A 22,464-nucleotide genomic window follows, 5' to 3' on the forward strand; every position below is an offset into this window, starting at 1 on the left:
CACCTTGGATGATAGTGGAACTTGAGGTAGAAGGAAAGACTGTGAATCAAATGCTAAAATCTTGGAGAGAGGCTAACATGGTAAGTAACAGAAAGGAAGAGGGATTGGAAGGTATTATAGCTAGATGGCATGTATATCAAAGGAACTGATTTTTGAAAACATCTTCTCACCCAGTGCGATGGCTCACACCTGTAATCCCAGCATTTTGGGAGGCTGAGGCGGGCGGATCACAAGGTCAGGAGATCGAGACCATCCTGGCTAACACGGTGAAACCTCGTCTCTAATTTAAAAAATACACAAAATTAACTAGGTGTGGTGGCATGCGCCTATAGTACCAGCTACTAGGGAGGTTGAAGCAGGAGAATCACTTGAACCCGGGAGGCGGAGGTTGCAATGAGCCAAGATCACACCACTGCTCTCTAGCCTGGACGACAGAGCGAGACTCCGTCTCGGAAAAAAAAAAAAAAAAAAAAAAAAAAACAACGGAATTCTCCTTGACGTATAGTATAAGAAGTATACAGATCCTTAATTATCACACAACTCAGTGATTCCATCCGTGTAGCCCAGTCAAGAAACAGAATATTTGTAAAATTATACCTACTCCCAATCACTTTCTCTCCGTTTTTCATAGATGTAACAATTGTCTTGACTTCTAAAGCCCTATGTTAGTTTTGCCTGTTTTTTGAACATTGTATAGATGAAATCATATTCTATACATTGTATTCTTTTAATTCTGGTTACTTAAACCCAATTTGTGTTTGTGAGAATCATCCATGTTGTTCCATGTAGTAGGAGTTCATTAATTTTTATTGCTATATAATATAGTATTTGATTTTATGAGTATATCACAATTTATCTTTCTACTATTAATGGCCATATGATTCCCCCTGCCCCAGGTTCTGACTGTGATCATTCTAGATCATATCTTTTGATGCATATATGTATGTATGCATTTCTATTGGGTATATATGAAGAATAGAATTGCTGCGTCACAGGGCCTGCATATATATGTTTAACTTTACTAGTTAATACCAAACAGTTTTCTAAAACTGTTCTATCAGTATATAAATTCTCATCAGCAGTGTGGAAATTTCAGTTACTCCATGTTCTGATAACCATTTGATATTGTTAGTCTTTTTAAATTTAGCCCTACTGGTGGATGCATTTTGGTGTATCATTATAGTTTAAATTGTATGTCCCTAATGATTAATGAGGTTAATCTACTGTTTTGTGAAGTGCCTGTTAATGCCTACTGCCATTTTTTCTATTTGGTTGTCTCATTTATTTATTTGTTTATTTATTTATTTATTTTTACTGATTTATAGGAATTTTTCATAAATTTGGGGTATGAGTTCTTTGATGGATGTTTATATAGCTTTTTCAGCATGGTAACCTGACTTTTCGTTTCCTTAGTTGTGTCTTGATAAGCAGAAGTCTTCAATTTTAATGTGGTCTAATTTAAGATTCATATCCTGTATTTTTTATGCTTTTTGTAGTTGTTTGAGATCATTGTCTACCCCAAGGTCATGAAGATAGTTCATGTCCAGCGCTGTCCAATAAAACTTTCTGCAAAAATGGAAATGTATATATTGCACTGCCCAATGCAGTGGTCACTAGCCAAATGTGACTGTTGAGCCCTGGAAATGTGGATAGTGTGATTGAGGAGCTGGATTTTTCATTTTACTTAACTGTAATAAATTAAAATAGCTACATGTGACTGTTGACTGTGTTATTGGACAGATTTGTTATCTAGATATTATTTAACTAATTTATTATGTTATTTAGATTATATCTATGAGCCACTGGGAACTAGTTTTAGTTTAGTATGAGATACAGGTCATATTTCATTTTTTTCCCATATGGATATCCAATTGGCTCAGCACTATTTATGAAAAACATTGTGCTTTCTGCATTTCTTTATCACCTTAGTTACACGTAAAGTTTCCACATGTTCCTGGATCTGTTTTTGGATTCTTTTTTCCATTCAGTTGTTTCCTTGTGTCAATACCATACTATTTTTATTACTATAAGTTTATAATAAGTCTCAATATCCAGCAAAAAAAGTTTCCTAACTGTTCTTTTTTTTACCCTTGCCTATGCTGGACTCTTTTAATTTCCATTTAAATTGAATAAGCAGCTTGTGAAATTTCACAAAATAATACCAGGACTTTTGTATTATAATAAGTTTGATCTAGAGGTCAATTTGAGGAGAGTGGTCATTTTTACATTATTAACTCTTCCAATCTATGAATATGGTACATCCCTCCATTGATTAGTTTTTAATTTTTTTCTTTTGATATTGTTATATAGTATTCTACTTATAGAACTGGCACGTCTTTTGTTGCATTTTCTTAGCTTCTTGTTTTGTCTAGGGCCACCAGTACATTGTTGGGTGGAAGTGGATATGGGTATTCTTATGTCATTTCCTTCAGAGGGAGAACTTTCAATATTTTAAGTATGAGGTTTGCATTAGATTTTCTGCTAGATATTTTTTATCCAATTAAAGAAGTTTTATCCTATACCTAGTTTATTCAGTGTGTTTGAAATGTTGATGTTTTAAAAAGATCAAATGCTTTATTGGCATCTTTTAAGATAATCAAATGAGTTTTCTATTTTGCTCCTTTAATTGATTTTCAAATGTTAAATCAACTTTGCATTCTGGGGAAAAAGTACAACTTGGTTGTAATACAGTATCCCTTTAATACATTGCTGGATTTCATTTGCTAACATTTTGCTTAGGACATTTTCATTCATATTCATAATAGAAATTAGCCTGCAATTTTTTTTTCTTATAATGTCCTTGTTACTTTTAGATATCAAGCATATGTTACCGTCATAAAATGAGTTGGGAAGGGATCTTTTTTTTTCTTTCCTCTGCAGGAGTTTATGTTTTGCTGATGTTATTTCTTCTTTAAATGTTTGGGAAAATTAATCAGTGAAGCCATCTGGGTTAGGAGTTTTCTTCTTGTAAAGATTTTTAATAAAAAACTTGATTTCTTCCATAGATATTAATCTGACTTATTGGAAGGTAGTCTTTTTTAAAAATTTTTTTCCTGTCTATTTTTAATATTAACTTCATGTTTTTTTCTACTATTATATATTGCTGTAGACTGAATGTCTTCCCCAAAAAATCGTATGTTAAAACCTATGCATCCCCAATGTAATGGTATTTGAAGGTGAGGCCTTTAGGAGATGATTAGGTCATGAGAGAAGAGCCTTCAAGGTGGGATTAGTGTGCTCATTAAAGGGACCTCAGAGAACTGTCTGCCTCTTCTGCCATGAGGACACAGCAAAAAGATGGCCATCTATGAACCAGGATACGAGCTCTTACCAAGCACCATGTCTGTTGTACCTTGATCTTGGACTTCCCAGGTTCTAGAAGTGTAAGAAACAAATTTCTGTTGTTTATAAACCACGCAGTTTATGGTATTGCTGTTATAGCAGTCTGAATGGACTAAGATATGTGTCTACGTATTATGTAGTCTTTATATGTATCCTCCGAGATCCGTGGTTTCCTTTTAATTTGTGGCTTGATGATTTTCATTGGTTTTTGAAAATTTTGTGCCATTTTTTCTTTAAATAGCTTCCTTTTGCCCCAGTCTCTCTATCCCTACTTTTTGTGACTCCAGTTACAGGTATTTAGACCCCTTAACCATATCTCATATGTCTGCTATGCCTCTCCCACCCCACTGACTTTTGTTTCTCTGTGCTTCATTCTGGATTTTTTTCCTGACCAGTCTTTCAGTTTTATCTCTGTTAATCTGCTCTGAAAGTCTTTCATTCAATTCTAAATTCTAAATGTAGTAGTTTCAGATCTAGAATTTTTATTTAGTAAATTTTAAAAATTCTACTTCCTTACCAAAATTCTCAAGCTTGTCTTGAGCACATTAATAGAAGTTTGAAGTCCATGTCTGTTAATTCTTTTATCTGGATTATGTGCATTGTTTCTATTGTCTGTTTTTTTCTCTTGGGTTTTGGTCAAGTCTTTTCATAGAAATGTGTATGTAATAACTTATTTTTATTTAGAGCCAGATGTTGTGCATATAAAAAAATTTACAGAGATACTTTAAGGCTCTGTGAAATGTTATTTTTCTCCAGAGAGGATTTACTTCTGCTTCAAGGAGGCAGCTAGCTTAGGGGCACTAGCAATTTCTGATCACATTAATCCAGCCAAGGATTGAGATGTTTCCAAGTTGGGTTTCAGTCCCTATGAGAGCTGATCTGTTTCCAATACCCTTATTTTTGAAGTGTAGTCTTTCCAAATCCCATCTGAAATCCTGTGTGTTTACCAGGGCTCCTCTTCCTTGGTATACCCTGAACTTTCAGGATCAGTAATCTTCCAAACAGCAGGCTCATTTCTCTGGGCTTCCCTTTTCTCCTGATTCTTTGACCCACAATTCCTTGGTGTTTTTGTGTAACACTCTGATGCCTTCAAATAGATTTTTTTTTTCCAGCTTTCCTAGTTCCTAGTGGGAATCATGTTGGACATGGAGCTCATTTAAGCTGGGGCTTTTGAAGGAGGTTGATGGGGAGGGCAGGGAACTTTGAAGTTTGCAGTGGGAAGTGATAATACCTGCCCCACCTCAAGGCACTGAGTTTCTACTAAAGAGGGCTGCAAGGAAAATAGAGTCCTTAGGGGCTGTCAGGTTTTAATCAGGACAAGAATGTATGATATATGCTGACAAGAGACTGAGGAAGTTGGAGAGTTTGGAGGCAGGGAGAGTTAATATAGTTTCTTTCTTTTTTCCTTTCTTTCTTTAGGATGGAGTTGGTTGAACTAGATGACATCTAAGTTTCCATGTAATTTGAAATTCTAGGATTCTATTAAATGAGCTGGGCTTCCATTTAGGTTAATTTAGAAGTTTAATTAGAACTTAAAATTCCTCCTGTAGAGATAAGGCGGCTTATCATCATAAAGAAAACTTCTGGGTTTTAATTTCAGCACGATAGCTCCCAGTTGTAAAACACTGAACTGACTTCTTTCCATAGTGCATGATGGGATTCTAAAATCTTATGTCCAAAGGGAACCAGTTGCAATATTATCTGCTAGGAATTTACTACTCTGTGGATCATTATGTAGTACACATTTATGAAAACTGCCTCATTTCTTCCTATCTTATAGTGTATTATGATTTTATTATTTCTTATATATAATCTACAGGTTCTGGATTGTTCTCTGCTTATGATGTAAATGCCTCCACTCATCTAGCCCTACATGCCTGGGTCCTTATACGTATTCCTGTCTGTCCTTTCTCTCCTCTGACCCTGTTTCCCACTTCTCCCCTCCCTGCTATACTTTCCACTATGCTCTCTGGAATTCCTTTTCCATGGTGGAAAGGTTCCCTACATTCTCTACCTTTCATTGAATATTTCTTTTAGCTATTGTCCTCAACTAAACTTTGTCTCTCTCAAGAGGATTCTGCTTCCCCTGTACCTTCTCTTTCCTGCAGATCTCAAGCTGCCATTCCAGACTCAGGACTCCTTCATCCCTATGGAAAATCTCCAGCTCCTTTGGGGCCCGGGCTTAACCCACTGTCCTGACTGCTTTCAGGTACTCCCTGCTTCTCACACTCCCATATTTCAACTCTAGCATCCCCCAACTTCACTGGGTTCTTCATCCATTAATGCCTCTGCTTCTCATTGTTACCACCTCCACATCTCAACTTTCTCACATCTCTCCATGCCCAGTGTAGATTCTATGGCCCAGGCCAATAATCCTTCTCTTTCAAACTCTTTAATATCCTTGTATCTCTCCCATGTTGTACCCATATCCAAGCAATTGAACATCTCTGGAGAAAAATCACACAACCCCCTTGTCAAGGCTCACTTCAAATGGATGACCATGAATCTCAAAAGGACATGCAAAACTGCCAAGTCATTCTATTCCACTCCTCTAATAATTCACTTTCTCACTCCCCAAGGGCAATATCTCACACCTTTCCTTCTTGTGGCCTAAGCTCCTCTTTGTCTACTTATACCTCATAGTGAGAATAGATATAATCAGAAGAGTGCCACCTTCTCAGCATTTTTCTAGAGCCTCCTGGCATCTATACCCACACTCTCTGCCTTTGCTCTGTTACTATGGCAAAAGAGAAACTGCCCCTTTTCACTGCCAGCTCCCTCCCTTGTGCTCTGAATCCTAAACTCTTCCTTCTCAAGGATGTGACTCCTGCACCCTTTCTCTCTTGCATCGTTATGTCTCCTTGCCATAGGATTCTTCCCATTTGTATACAAGCACCTTTATTATCAACTCTCTTGAGAAATTTTCCCTTCAAAGATTTTGAACCAGGCAGTTCACAGACAAGTATCAACAAGTATCTTAAATATTTGAAAAGATACTCAAGTTCACTAATAAAAAGAGTAATACAAATTAATACTACATGGAAGTGCCATTTTTAACCTACCATATTGGCGAGGATATAAAAGTTTGAAAGCACATAGTATTGGGAAGGGTATGAGCAAAAGGACCCTTTCATACTATGCCACTGGGAGTAAATAGGTTCAACTTTAATGAAGGTCAATTTGGTAAAGTATAGCAAAATTATTAAATTCCATATGCCCTTTGACCGGACAGTCCCACTTCTCAAGTTCATCCTATACTAGACATGCAAATGTTAGAGTACCCCCAGGACTTTGTCTTTGACCCTGTTGTCTTCTGTGTCTACATTCTCTCCCTAAGTGGTTCTATCCAGTTCCATGTTTTTAAATACCTTTAATATACCAGTGACTCTAAAGTTAAGCCTTCAGCTGAGAAACTCCCCTGCACTCCAGACTAGTTTATCTAAACCGCCAATATGATAATTTTATGGTATCTCAAACTTTCAGGTAGTCCAAATAGGATTGATTTTTTTCCTCTCCAAATCCTTACCAAGCCTTTTACATTTCGACAAATGATACCACTGTCTTCCCAGCTTCTCAGGCCAAAATAACCAGCAATGTTTTTCATTTCATTTAGTCCTGAACTTTTTGCATTGATTTATTTCTTGACATTATTCCATTTTGAACTTAGTTGAACTCAAAGATACTGACTTTGTTCTCCATACACGAATTTCTGTTTTAAACTTCCCCTTTGGACCTGAAGCCAATTAACATATTCCAGACTAAGAGTTGGTTCCTCTTGACCATGGTCTTGGCTAGTCATCTCTCCTTGCCTTGGCTGCTTCCAGATATCTCCCCAGTCCTACCTGGTGAGCTTCCTTCCTCTGGCCACCACCTTGCTTCAGCCATTTCGGCAAAACACAGAGAATGCTAACCAAACTCTTAAGTGATTGGTATGGAAAACTTAGAATGCCAGTGTATTAATTTAGAATGGTGAATTGTAACTGCTAAGCAAATTGGAGAGCTTGTGTCAGCTGATCAGAATTCAGGAGATTATTGGAAGCTACCTTATAATGAGAATATTACCTGGTGAGCCTAGAAGCAAAGCAAAAGAGTTAAATCTCTCTTAAAGATAATATCCGGCCTTGTGTGGCCAACTCCGTGCAAATTCCTGCCAGTTTGACCAGTCACGCTGTCATCTTGTCTACTAGAATGTAGGGTGTCTAAGAGCAGAGTTCATGTCTTTTATGCCTTCATTAAGCCTGGTGTTTAGCATGTGGATGAATACTCCAGAGTTCTCTGCCCTGGACGATGCTATGTGAGCACTACCTAAGTCTGCCCTCTGACTCCTATCTTTCTCTGATCTCTGCTATTGTCTCTCTTCTGTCAATACATTCTTTCACAATTATTCAAAGCAGAGTTGCTCTCCCTCGACTTTGGGCCTTAGATATTATATTCTAAGGTGACTTCTGAGCAAATATGATCCTGACTACTTTGAGTTGATTTCACCCATTTCATTATGAGGCTCTGCCTCACTGTCATGTCCATATACTGCCTAAACTACTCATCGGCCTAACTGTGTTGCCAGAAGCTAGAAGGGTAAGATGTGTGCTCATACCTGCTCATACCATGTGGACTTCCATATGGTAATCTTTGAATGTTTCATAATTTGTAAATACTTAGAATACATCATAATCCACAAATATTTAAATATGATTGACTTAAGACTTTTCAAAAAATGTAACTGATCTTCAGGAATGCAAATTTACCACTAAAGAATGTGCCACAAAAATCTGTGAATAGAGTTAACTTTTCTCATAGGTAAAACCGCAACCAAAATATACACATTGTAATTTGCTAAATGTATGATATTTTGTAAGCTTGATAGGAATAATTTAGTAGCAGCAAATGAAGGCTACTAATTTACTAAAGATTTGCAGTTGCATTGTTGTTGCAACAATTATAATTGGTTTCTAATTATAATTACTATTATGATTAGACTAATAGGATGAAGTTTTTTTAATATATGAAAATTTTTATTCAAATCTCATTCTTGCTTTTATGTATAAAATAATTTGAGAATGAAAATAGCACTACCTGTATATGATTGGGGTCTTGTTGTGCCTGAGAAGAGGACTTTAGGCCCCTTGCAGCGGGGAATAATTTTTCAGACTAGATTATAGCTCACCAGAGGCCTTCTGAAAGATAATGGATCTCTCAAGGTGGAGGGACTCTCCTACCAGGTGGCAGCTAACCCTCATTGAGACTCCCATGGGGAAACAAGTGCAAACTGGCAGCCAGGCAACAGCATAGAGGATAATCTCTTGGGCCCAGAGGACAGGGATCATGTGTGTTTCATTCTCCACTGTATTCCCAGTACCCAGCCAAGAGGAACTCTAGTGCACCTTGCACATAAGAGGCTCCTGTTAAGTTGTTACTAAATAGCATGGATGAGGACATGTATTTCAGAGCTTCTATTTTTATTTATTTCTATTAACAAATTACCTAAACTTAAATTATTTAATACACTTATAATCTTACAGTTTCAGTGGGCCAGGAAATCAGGCATAACTTAGATGAGTCCTCTGGTTCTGGGTCTCTCATTGGGCTGATGTCATCTCAAGGCTTGACTGGGAAGATTGGCAGGACTCAGTTCCTCACAGGCTTTTGGACTGAGAGGCCACCCTCAGTTATATGCCACGTGGGCTTTTCCATAGAGCATCTTACAACATGGTAGCTTGCTTTATCAGAGCCAGGATATGAGAGGTAAGAGAGAATGCTAGCAAAAGAGTGTTAGTAAGGTAGACAGCACAACCTTCTGTAACCTAATCATGGAAGTGGCTTCCCATCACTTTAACCATATTCTGTTTGTTAGAAGCAAGACAGTAGATCCAGCCCACATGCAAGCGGACACAAGGGAATTATTGAGCCATTTTAGAAAGCTACCTACCAGACCTTGAATTTTTTCAATAATGATATTCCCAGAAAGAAAAAATTAATTTTTATATATCTGTTAAAAAACACTTGAATTAAATGTCATGTTTGTTAAGAAACGTCAGTTCATTTTGTCCTGAAACAAAGGCTATCACTGATAAATACAGCACCTGCATTGACTGTATTTTAAAAATATTTCCAGGCCAGGCGCGGTGGCTCACACCTGTAATACCAGCACTTTGGGAGGCTGACGCAGGTGGATCACTTGAGGTCAGGAGTTCGAGACCAGCCTGGCCAACATGGTGAAACCCCGTCTCTACTAAAAATACAAAAAATTAGCTGGGCGTGGTGGCAGGCACTTGTAATCCCAGCTACTTGGGAGGCTGAGGCAGGAGACTAGCTTGAACCCAGGAGGTGAAGGTTGCAGTGGGCTGAGATCGCCCAACTGCACGCCAGCCTGGGCAACAAGAGTGAAACTCCATCTCAAAAAAAAAAAAATCCAGATTGTTACATTGTAATAAATAATGACCTTCTGAGAATTCAAAGACCCAAATACAAGGGAATGTATTGCAGCAGGCTTAATCAATGTTTAGTGATGATAGAATGTATAATCGAAGAGCCAAGGATAGAAATCAAATTGCCTTTCTGCAGAAAGATCCTCAACAATTGAAAAACTGCTCTATAAAACTAAAGAACAGCTTGATGATTTAGAAAATAGAAACTGCAGAATTATTCTGTAGATCCTAGATATCTCCCCACTGCTTATTACCTTGTCTGCTTCAGAGTAAAAGGGAAGGGCAACAAAAAGAGATTCAAATTAGTGAATTTCGCTCTGGCCTGGAGCCACCCTGACTTAAGACTATTAGCTAAGTATATACTGGTCTAAAAATAAATCTTCTACCCTTTTATTTTCAAGTAACTTTCCTTTTTCATACCCAAACCAGAGAAGAGACATATATTATTAACTTACATCCAGACTTTGATAGATTATTTAATGAATGGATTTTGATGTTCTGATATGGTAAAATTATGCATCAGATCCACAATAATAGTATTGTTTTAAAATGCCAGAATCAAGTAAGCCACCTGAGCAACTTGTGAGACTTCAAACATGATAATTGGATATGAATAGAATGGGAGATCAATGACAGGCTGGCAACACTTCAGCAAAAGCCACTTCTAGATACTTGCCCTATGACCAGGAAATGTCTTAGACTAGCAATAGATTATTGTAATATGCCAAACCAATAAAACTCATGCTATTAGGAGTTTCATTAGATTTATTTGAGTCCACAGCTATAAGAATGAAGATGGTAGCAGCAGGCCAGGCGCAGTGGCTCACGCCTGTAATCCCAGCACTTTGGGAGTCCGAGGTGGGTGGATCACAACTTCAGGAGTTTGAGAACAGCCTGGACAATATGGTTAAACCCCATCTCTACTAAAAATACAAAAATTAGCCAGGCGTGGTGGTGCACACCTGTAGTCCCAGCTGCTTAGGAGGCTGAGGCAGGAGAATTGCCTGAACCTGGGAGGCGGAGGTTGCGGTGAGCCGAGATCACGCTACTGCACTCCAGCCTGAGTGACAGAGTGAGACTCAGTCTCAAAAAAAAAAAAAAAAAAAAACCAGAATGAAGATGGTAGCAACAACTGTCTTCTCTTTTTACTTGAAACCTGTTTTATAGAAGCAGAATACTTAACCACTCTGTAAGAATGCTTAGACCTATAGTAAAATTGGGAAGATCATGAGCTTTGCAATCAAACAGACATCAGTCTCAGCCCAGGTCTTACTAGCTGTTTGGCGTTGGGTAAGTTACCTAACTGCCTTGGAAGCTCAGTGTCCTCCTATATAAAATGGGAGAAATAATGGTGGTGATGATGATGATGACCACAATGAACATTGTTAAGCATTCGTTATTTACTAAATACTGTGTTATTTATGTGCATTAGTTCATTTACTACTTTTATTACATAGTAATATTACATTATCATGTGCTTATATATTATATGTATTGTATTACCTTATAATTCTTATAAGGTGTAAATGTAATCTTATCCCTTATATATCCTGTCATGTGTATGTGTGTGTGTCGGAAGCTATTTTTAGCCACATGAATCTTTTGTGACATATTGTAGAATATATGTACATATATACACACACACACCCATATACATACACATATAGGGCATAATATTGATTGGCAGAAGTTTACACAGGCAACATGCTTTACATCCATTGTCTCATTTAATTCTCAAAACAGCTGGCCATGTGTGGTGGCTCATACCTGTACCCAGCACTTTGGGAGGCTGAGGCAGGAAGACTGCTTGAGCCCAGGAATATGAGGCCAGCCTGGGCAATATAACAAGACCCCCTCTCTACCAAAAAAAAAAAAAAAATTAACAGGGTGTGGTAGTGCACACCTGTGGTTCTAGCTACTTGGGAGGCTGAGGTAGGAGGCTCGCTTGAACCCAGTAGGTCAAGACTGTGGTGACCTGAGATTGTGCCACTGCACTCTAGCCTGGGTAGCAGATCAAGACCTTGCCTCTAAATTAAAACAAAACAAAACAAAAATGCAGCTGCATAAGGAAGGTTATAACAGAACACTGTTCTCTGTTTTCAAACATACACACACACACACAGAGGAATTCTTTCAACCTATCAGTTACATGGCGGTTTCACAGGTTTCAACTTCATCAACCCAGAACCACAATCACAGATTTTGGCTAGACTCTGACTCTCATCTACTAATGATAGTGACAAGTTCCCTGTGGAAGTTTATAGCCCAACAGATTATCAGGGACCATTTTTGCTTTCTGTACCATGCGGTTCTTTCCTGCTACAGATTCAATATGCTTTTTTGTTCATTCCTAATACTTTTCATTCATACTGATTTCTTTGATGAGAATAACCTTAAATTCGTATATCTTACTTTCATCCTAGGGTTTTTTTTTGTTGGTACAGAATGATCATTGCTATTATAGTTTGCTTTTATTAAAGAGGTTCAGTTGTTTTGGTACAGCAGCCAGGAGGGAGTGGTGGAAATAGACCCATCATCACTGGGATATGTCATTTTCCTTCATCTCCTATTTACTATCCAGATCTGGGGCTGTTTTTACATGAATCCAGAGTCTCTGTGTTTTTTTCTCATATGTAGTTAACAATCTGAATGACACATTCTTTATAGTACCACAATAATTCCGTCCATTACATCACTTAATTTATGGGAGTGCTAACACCAAAATCGATAAACATTATTTCTGAAATGTCAGGAGTGTTAATAGTATGATTAAAAAAGAAAAAGATTCTAAAATCTCTCTGCACAGAGCTCTTTGATATAGTGTTGTTGAGGTGCACCTACCCAAGCTGTGATATGGAAGACTTAAATCATTAAGACTGTGTCAACTTTAAAAATGTGTGTCGGAAGCTATTTTTAGCTGCACGAATCTTTATTGCCATATTGTGGAATTCTGTTAGTGGAGAGAGGGAGAGACTGCATGTCTCATAGAAGATTGTCTCAGGTTGTTTTGAGACATATCAACAGTTGCTAAGGAACCGTCGCTAATGCTTCTGGGAAATTCTGTAATATCTTACTTAGAAATTGAGAGAAATTTTTACAGAGCAAAGCTTCTTAGACAAGAAAAGCATATGAAGAGTGATATTAGAGAACAGTTTCAAACTGAAAAAAATATTTTAAAGTTTTCTAGAAGGTTGAGTTTAAATGGGGTTTCATAGTACCATGTACACTGTAATCGCCTCTTGCAGAATCCTGGAAGCTTTCATTTACATCTGATTTTAGAACAAGTAGCATTTTAAAATCTGGTCACATTTCAGTTTATTTTCCATGATTGATGCTTTAAAATGGAGATTAGTACTTCTTTTCACACAGAGAATTAATTAGCATGCTAGGATGGTGGTTCCACTGATTCCCTTCTCTTCTGGTGAAAATCTATGTTAATAGGAAACATTTCATAGGCACTGACTGTTTACTAGGTCCTGCAGACACAGAGTCTTGACATGTAATGGTATTATATTATAACCCAAATAGTCCTCTCATATTAGTCGTGGCTTTGTAGCTAGTGAGACTTTCACATGCCACAAGAGTGTGCTGAGGCTTGTGTTGCTTAGGAGTCAGACTAGGAGCCTAACACCAATTCATCTGCACCATCCTGGCAAGGACTGTTGGGCCAATCACCAGCAACATCTTCACATCCATTAGCTGCTGCCCACCTGGCCACAGAGAGAAGGCTCACCTCACGTTCATTACTAGCATTACTTTTAGTCAAGCTGATTTTAACTATACTGTTTGCTCTACATGCTTTATTACTTGTGAACTTACGGACTTATTAGAATCTGAGGAGGGAGTAGAAGTGATATATTTTTTTCTTCTTTCTTTTTTTTTTTTTTTTTTTTTTGAGACGGAGTCTCGCTCTGTCGCCCAGGCAGGAGTGCAGTGGCCAGATCTCAGCTCACTGCAAGCTCCGCCTCCCGGGTTCACGCCATTCTCCTGCCTCAGCCTCCCGAGTAGTTGGGACTACAGGCGCCCGCCACCGCACCCGGCTAGTTTTCTGTATTTTTTAGTAGAGATGGGATTTCACCGTGTTAGCCAGGATGGTCTCGATCTCCTGACCTCGTGATCCACCCGTCTCGGCCTCCCAAAGTGCTGGGATTACAGGCTTGAGCCACCGCGCCCGGCCTCTTCTTTCTTTCATTCACAAATATTAAATGAGCACCTATTACGAGCAGTTGTTATGGTTAGTGCTGGGGATAGAACACAGCCAAGACACAGTCCTTGCCCTGAAAGAATTCTGGTGGGGAGATTGCTCTGCAAACAAGCAATTGGAAAACAGTAGGAGAGCCACTATAAAGGTGTCTAAGGAGTTAGGAAGGAACAAGTGCAGTTTTTCTGCCTGGGAGACTAAGCAAAGGCCTCATAGATGGAGTAATCCTCCAACTGAATCAGCATTTGTTGGTCATGCACATGGGGAAGGGAATAAGAGGGAGTGAGCAGTATGTGCAGGGTCACAAAGACAGGACCAGCAAACAAATTCTCATCAGCTAATGCTGGTGCCTGGGAGCATGGGAGAGGGTCAGGGACAGAGCAGTACAGGTGGGCAGTGGAAGGCTTTTTTGTTTTGTTTTTAAGATGGAGTCTTGCTCTGTCGCCCCGGCTGGAGTGCAGTAGCACAATCTCGGCTCACTGCCAGATCCGCCTCCCAGGTTCACACCATTCTCCTGTCTCAGCCTCCCGAGTAGCTGGGACAATACATGCCCTCCACCATGCTCGGCTAATTTTTTTTCATTTTTTTTAGTAGAGACAGGGTTTCACCGTGTTAGCCAGGATGGTCTCGATCTCCTGACCTCATGATCTGCTCGCCTTGGCCTCCCAAAGTGCTGGGATTACAGGCGTGAGCCACGGCACCTGGCCAGAAGGCTTGTTTTTTAAAATCACAAATGCAGTGTGTTTTAACTTCTCTCCCCCATGTACTCCATCTCTCTCTCTCTCTCTCTCTCTCTCTCTCTCTCTCTCTCTCTCTCTTTTTTAAGATAGAGTCTTGCTTTGTCGCCCAGGCTGGAGTGCAGTAGTGCAATCTTGGCTCTCTGCAACCTCTGCCTCCTAGGTTCAAGCGATTCTCCTGCCTCAGCCTCCCAGCTGGGAGTACAGGCGCGTGCCACCATGCCTGGCTAATTTTCGTATTTTTAGTAGAGATGGGGCATCACCATATTGGCCAGGCTGGTCTTGAACCCCTGACCTCGTGATCTGCCTTCCTTGGCTTCCCAAAGTGCTGGGATGACAGGCATGAGCCACTGCGCCTGGCCTTCCATCTCTCTTATGGTTTCTATATATACTATGCTGTTTATGACTCCAGGCCTTTGCTTCTGTGCTCCTCTCTGTCTGGAACACCTTTCCCGCCTGGCCTAGGTTTCCTTTCTTAGCTAGCATGGCTCCTTTCTGGGCCCTGTGATTCGATGTCTCTGTATTTCTCTCTTTAACATTCCAACTGGAAACTGTTGTTTTCAGAGAGATGTCAAGGCATCTTTCTCCTACTGAATTACAACCTCTTCTACAGTAGGGGCTATATTTTGTTTTGTTTTGGGTAACATTCATAAGTTGTTTGTAACCTCTTCATAATATTTATTAGGACTAATAAATGTTCAGTGACATGACTAATCTAATAGAGCTCTTGAAAAACACTATGTACACTTTTTGCCTTCTGGTTTCAGATCAGGTACCAAGAGCAGTGATAATTTAGAAGATACCCCGATGTTAGATAATCACAGGGACAGAGCAACCTATACAGTGTGTCTCGGTGTGGCCACCGTCTATTACTCTGAGGCTTTTCCAGCAGTCAGGAAAGCCAACAGCCAAGACAGCATCAGGCCACTTGATAGGACTCTGAAGACACCATTTATTTAATAGGACTCAAAAGCCATAATGTAGAGATGGTTCAAGAATGTGATGTTAGCAATATAAGATATAGGCATGCAAAAATATATTTTTGAAATGAGTAAAAATAATGATAGCAGCAAGCAAATGCTACTTTCAGACTGTTCTATGCTAGAGGAATACAGAGGAGATACAGATGGCCAGCAGCCCTTGAGTATATTGTTAGCAAACTCAGCATTAATTCTGAGTCTGAAGCCCTGACTTTGCACTCCAATCAGAATATTAACCAAAGAAACGTTTTGCTAGTCTCTTAGTGAATATGTTAACAGAAAATCTCGTATCAGAGTTGCCTTAAAGGTCATGCTTGAAGTAGGCCAAAATGTGATATTGATTAGTGCATTTCTTCCTATGTTAAAGAAACAGAAGTTAGAGGAAACGTCTGATGGTTTGAAGAGTGCTCTCTCCCCAGTGTTACAGAAAGAGCAGCAGCCTTCTTGATTTGTGATTTTGTGCTTGTATTTTTCCTCTGCCATGACAAGACAGGGTATAGTTAGTGATACAATAACTTCCCAATTTAATAATGAAACTAGTTAAATGGGAAGTGGTATAACATAGTGATTAAGAGCATTTGATTTTACAGCCAAACTGCCTGGATCAACTGTTGGTTTTTCCAAATTAGTTGTGAATACTGGAGCAAGGTTCTGAGCCTTTCTATGCCTTAATTTCCTCATCTGTGAAACGGTGATCCTTGTAGTACATCCCTCATGAAGTTGCCTGGATTAAATACAATAATCAATATAAACTATTTAGAATAGATTCTAGCACATAGTATGCAATCACAATGGCTAGTACTGTTATTAATGATCTTGTCTCAAATTGATGATGAACATAGTTTCTATTAATTTATTCACCAAATTCCAAATTAACACTACTATGTGTTAGTATGGACATAAGCTCAAGTAACAAATAATGTTACATTTAAATAGAGAAAGATTCATATATGTATTTTTTGCCATCAAGCAATCATAATTTGGTGGGCCATCTGGTAGTGATTATCATTTTATGGAAATCTGCTGCTGAGGTAAATAGCTACCCACGTGGAGATTGCCCCAGGTCTGGGAAAGCAGAAGACATTCTTCAGGATTTCAAAGGCACATCAGCTGTGCAGTTGCACAGGCATGAATGGAACTGTACATGCCAGGATAACAATCAGGGCATATTGTTCTTTCAGGTTTCAAAGAAAACAAGTATCATGCTTAAGAAGTGTAGTCACACTATTCGTGATACAGTCCTAAGAATAGTGTTGTAATTTGTATGCCGGGTACTTGGTTTTAACAAGGCATTTAATTCTGTTAAGCAAGTTGGTAGGTTGGAAAATCCTGCAAAGGCAGGCCGTGTGGGGAAGTTTATAAGCAACATTTGTTTACTCTGTGAGGAAATGATGGTGAGAGTTATAGATGCAGACAAGAGATAGCAAATGCATTTACAGTGACTAATAGCACCAAACAAGGCTGCAGTTGTATGCCATTATCATTTGCTATCTGTTTTTTTTGTTTGTTTTAAGATGCTCTTTGTTGTCTTCAAAGATTGCACTTCAGGTATTAACACGAAGATTGGGTCAGAAAAGAATGCATCCAATCTCTACTGTATTTAGATGGAAAAAGCAAATTATTATTTGGAATATAAACAATCTTATTACATATTGCCTGCATGCCAATGTCTGCACACTTGTGGCTCATAGTCACAATGATGAATAACAGTGGTTAGGTTGGTTTGCTAAGTTGTGCATCACTTTGGTCATATTATCAATCCTTAAGCAGTGAAAGACTCTCCTAAATGTCTATAGATCGCCCTTGAAAGTTAGAGATAAGTTTTGTCATCTTGGTGGCATCATCTTTTGCAATCAATCACCAATAATCAACAAATAGAGATTTAGTGGTGTTGTGTATAAATAGCACTATGAGAGGCAGCATTGTTCAGGAAACAGAAATCTGTAGCATGGTCTTCTTTCCCCAAGATGGGGCGATAATGCACAGATTACACAGAAGAATTAATCAATAATAATGAATTGCATAATAAAACAACTTTTGTAGTCTTATATCGATGTTACAGGCAGTGTATGATAAAGTGCTAGGTCACTGATAGAAATTATATGAAGAGAGTTTGTTTATTATGAGCTGAAATGATTCTAGAAAGATTTGAGAAAGAGAGAGAGGGGGGCTTGATATTATCTTAGAATATTTGGTAGATGAGGAAGGAAATGAGGGAGTATTCCAGATAGGGGGATGAGCCCAGAGGTGAAGAAACACTAGTTATCCTGCGACTAGAGAGCAAACCAGAACAAGAGTATAAAATGCATGTGGAGCCCGGCTTCTAAAACTAAGAATTGCATACCTTTGGAAATACGCAGCAGTCAGCCAGGGTGTGACAAGGCAAAGGATGACCATGGGTCGATAGAATATGAGAATAGTAGTTGTGTTTGCTTTGTTGTTGTGTTTGCTGCTATGCATTTAGGGCTTAGAATAGTCCAGGTCATGTGGTAGGTGCTTAATGAAGCCCTCACTCTTTTCTGTGATTAGGGGTAGTCTGGTAGATGGCAATGCTGGAAAAGTAGTTTGTGCCAGCCTGCAGGGAAACCAAGTAGAGGGCCATGCAGTTGAAACTTTATTATATAGGTTTAGGGTTTTTACCTAGAGGTCACAAATCCCCAGGCTTCAGGGTTTATTTAAACCACATGCAACATGGGCAAAAGCCTGTGTACATTATGCATTATTCTGAGGTCCATAGCTCTCATTGCATATTGAAAGGGATCCAGGCCCCAAAAAGGTTCAGCTTTACCTAATAAGCAAGGGAGTAGTTAGAAATAATTTTGAGCAAGGGAGTGGCATAAAATTAGTAGTTGAGACTATGAATCGGGTATTTGCATGCAGGGGGAAGGAGAGAATAGAGGCTCTAAAGCAAAGGAAAGCAGGTGGGAGGCTCTGGCAGGCTGGAGGGAAAGAGATGCTTGTGAAAGCCCACTGTGGAAGTGATTGTCTTCAAGGAGATAGAGTGAAAGGAGGGTGTTTAAAGGAAAGCTGTGCTGGAGGAATACTGACAAAATGCTTGTGGAGAAGGTGGGGGAATGGAGGCCAGTGAAGGTGGAATCAGTGTCTGAAGAAATCCATCAGTCAACATTTATTCAGGCCTCTTAAGTCTTTACCACTTTGGTGTGAGACTTTGATGTAAGGATGCTATTCCTGTCACAAGGGGAAGTTAGACCTTCCTTGAAATGCCTGATTAAAAAGATTGGGGTGTCCGCCTCCCATGTATTAAAAATAAGGACATCTATGTATTATAGACTGCCAACGTACATGAAGACTGAAATTAAATGTTTCTTTCAAAATTGCCTGATTTCAAATTTCCAATTAAATTCATGGAAGCTGACATTTCTTCAATATTTTTGGTGCTTTGTTCTGCAGGTATTTAATTGACCAATAGGATAATTGAGTCCTTGCACCCTTTTAATGTCACACACTCCCAAGTGAAGAAATTTCAAATTTTATGGGTATTTCAGAAATAGAGTTTCTCACTGTGTTAGTGCAAAGTAGTTTGGGTTGATCATATTTAATGAAAAAATATTAGACTTCTGAAAAATAACTTACGCCAGCTGACTGTATAGGTCAAAAAAATCTTATACCTACCCCTCAGGTAATACAAACATTTGGGGACCATAACATTAGGGAAATGCTCATATTTGCCTTTGATCATCTGAGTCAGTAGGGAAGATGAACCTCCTGGATTCTAAATTAACCCCACCCAGCTGTTTGCAGATCATCACATCTGGAAGGCAGGTCAAGAGGAAAGGAAATCCTCTTTGAAAAGGTAAAAGCACTTTGCTTTCCAAGCAGATTCCAGGTCAGTCTAGCTGCTGCTTTGTAGGCAAGCCACAAATGGTCTCAAAATCAAAATGGCCTTGGCCTCATTATCTGACAGAGAATGCGGTTGTAACAGGGCTACTGGCTATGGCCTCTGGTGCCTTAACCGATGCCAAAACCCTTTACAGACAGCCTGGTGCCTTCCTTGCCGGTTTCCACAATGGCAGGTATATTAAGGAGTGTCTCCGTGCCTACTGGGTGATGGATGGCTCTCTGGCGGTCTCTGGTGGTCAACATTATAAATGTTTCCAGAGGGAACGGGAATACTGGACTCCATTAGAGCAAATGCAAAAACAAACATTTAGAGGAATATGCTAACATTCTCTAATGTGAACCTAAGTCTGATACTAACTTCTAGCTATAACTCAGATGGATCACTATGGTATATTGTTTATCTGTAATATAGAGTAGCATCTTAGAGTGAGTTATACATATTTAACTTCTTTAGTGGAAGAAGGTGAAGAATTCATCCCTTTAAAGTCAATTCATATTTATTCTCCTTCCTTCCTTCCTTCCTTCCTTCCTTCCTTCCTTCCTTCCTTCCTTCCTTCCTTCCTTCCTTCCTTCCTTCCTTCCTTCCTTCCTTTCTTTCCTTCTTTCTTCTTTCTTTCTTTCTTTTTTCCTTCCTTCTTTCCCTTCCTTCCCTTCCTCCCTCCCTCCCTCCTTCCTTCTTTCCTTCCTTCCTTCTTTCTTTTTCTTTCTTCTTTCTCTCTCTCCCTCTCCCTCCCTCCCTCCCTCCTTCTCCCTCTTTCCCTCCCTCTCTCTCTCTCCCTCTCTCCCCACTGCCAAATTCACATTTCTTTAATGGTTTTTATAACAGGCAATTTCCAAGATGTGACTGTGTGAGTATTTGTGGGCATATTTAAGTAAGTGTGTTAACTTTTTGATTGCCAGCTCTCTGTAGATCTGAACATAAAATCTTTTAATTACCACAGTTATAAATGACCATATTAGCAGCTTGCTATCTTGTACCAATGAGTGAATTGGAAATAGGTAGTTGTTATGTTAAAGAGAGCTGGTGAATATGCTTCAACACATATGTTTCCACACTGCATGTTACTAGGTACATGAGGGTTCTTTTTACTTCTTTTTTTTTCCTTTCTAAATTCTTGGTAGACTATGTATAATCAGTGAAATAAACATCACCCATTACTCAGTTCAGTCTTCCCTGAAGTATTAGTATTTCAAACAATCCTATTACCAAAGCATTATTTTGATACTTTATTAAAAGTCCTACAGCTCTAGCATTGCTATACTCAAACACAGCTTTATGCAATTAGGATTATAATGGAAGCTTTATTACAATGATGTATAACTTGTATCATCCTAATAAAAGTTTCTGTACACAGCAATACTTTAATAACATTGTTTCTGTAACAGTGATTCCTTAGTAATGGAGCTTCTCTTATAGCAACTTCATTATTAGGAAATGATTTCAGTAATAGAAATGCAAATAAAGATTTTGAAGGGAGCATTTTATGCATAGCACTATTACTGGCCTGCTATCTTTTCATGCATTACATCTAATCATTATAAACCTATGACACAGGTTATAGTTATGCTTATTACTATCCTATTACACTTTAGCATTTGTGTCATTTCAAATTATTGAAATTAACTGCCTTTTAAAAATTCAAGGGTTAAAATAATTTAAATTTTAATTAAATTTTGTTTCTAAAGCATTGAAAATGTTTCACAAAATCTTCTCTAATTTGTATTGTATTAGAGATTATGTGAACCAATGGCATTCAACCTGGAGTATATGTACCCTTGGAGGTTCATGAAGACTTCTCAAGGATACATGGGCATGAGAATTTTAAAGGAATTAATTTCCAGATCTTCTATTCCTATATGCCCCCTCTTGTAAAATTCATCTGCTTGAGAAGGCACCTGTGGTTGAGATTTTCCTTGTTCCCCTCCCCTTTTTTACTTTCTCCCATTGTACAAAAGAAAGACATCTGACATCCGTTCCTTACCATGACATATTGCTTAGCCAGGACACTGAAAAAGGAGAAATTTGGCAACCTCTTTATTTAAGGTATCCCCAGGTCCCAATTCACACACATATATATATGTATTTTTTTTTAATTTAAATTTGTTTTTATTTATTTATTTATTTATTTATTTTGAGATAGGGTCTCTGTCATCCAGGCTGGAGCGCAGTGGTGCTGTCTTGGCTCACTGCAACCTCTGCCTCCTGGATTCAAGCAATTCTCCTGCCTCAGCCTCCCATGTAGCTGGGACTACAGGTGCCTGCCACCATACCCGGCTAATTTTTGTATTTTTAGTAGAGATGGGGTTTCACCACGTTGGCAAGGGTGGTCTCGAACTCCCAATCTCAGGTGATCCGCCTGCCTCAGCCTCCCAAAGTGCTGGGATTACAGACATGAGCCACCACTCCTGGCCCCAGTTCATATTTTTAAGTCAGGATATATAGGGTAGTGGTTAAGTACTTGGGCTGTTGTGTCAGAGAATCTGTGCATAGATCCAGGTTCTTCAGTTTGCTAGCTCTGTGACCTTGAGGAGTCATTTACGCTTTCTCTACCTTAGTTTCTACATCTATAAAATGGGGATTATAATAATAGGTTATTGTGGGGATTAAATTAATTCATATATGAATAAAAGCATGTACTATATAAAAAGTATGTATGGGCTGGGTGCGGTGGCTTATGCCTGTAATCCCAGCACTTTGAGAGGTCAAGGTAGGTGGATTGCTTGAGTTCAGGAGTTCAAGACCAGCCTGGGCAACATGGAGATACCCCGCCTCTACAAAAAATAAAAAATTAGCTGGACATAGATGGCATGCACCTGTAGTCCCAGCTACTTGGGAAGCTGAGGTGGGAGGATAGCTTGAGCCTGAGAGGTCAGGGCTGCAGTGAGGAGCCATGACTGTACCACTGTACTGCAGCCTG

The 22,464-nt window shown here is 39.0% G+C and overlaps 1 protein-coding gene across 5 annotated transcripts in view; it reads left to right on the forward strand.

Annotated features, from left to right (window-relative positions):
- Window positions 1–22,464, forward strand: part of ATG10 (autophagy related 10) — a 284,374-nt gene that overhangs the window by 233,891 nt on the left and 28,019 nt on the right. The gene's annotated exons all lie outside the window — the stretch shown is intronic.

This window comes from Macaca mulatta, chromosome 6 (assembly GCF_049350105.2).
Source record: "Macaca mulatta isolate MMU2019108-1 chromosome 6, T2T-MMU8v2.0, whole genome shotgun sequence".
In the NCBI taxonomy this organism is placed as follows: Eukaryota; Metazoa; Chordata; class Mammalia; order Primates; family Cercopithecidae; genus Macaca; species Macaca mulatta.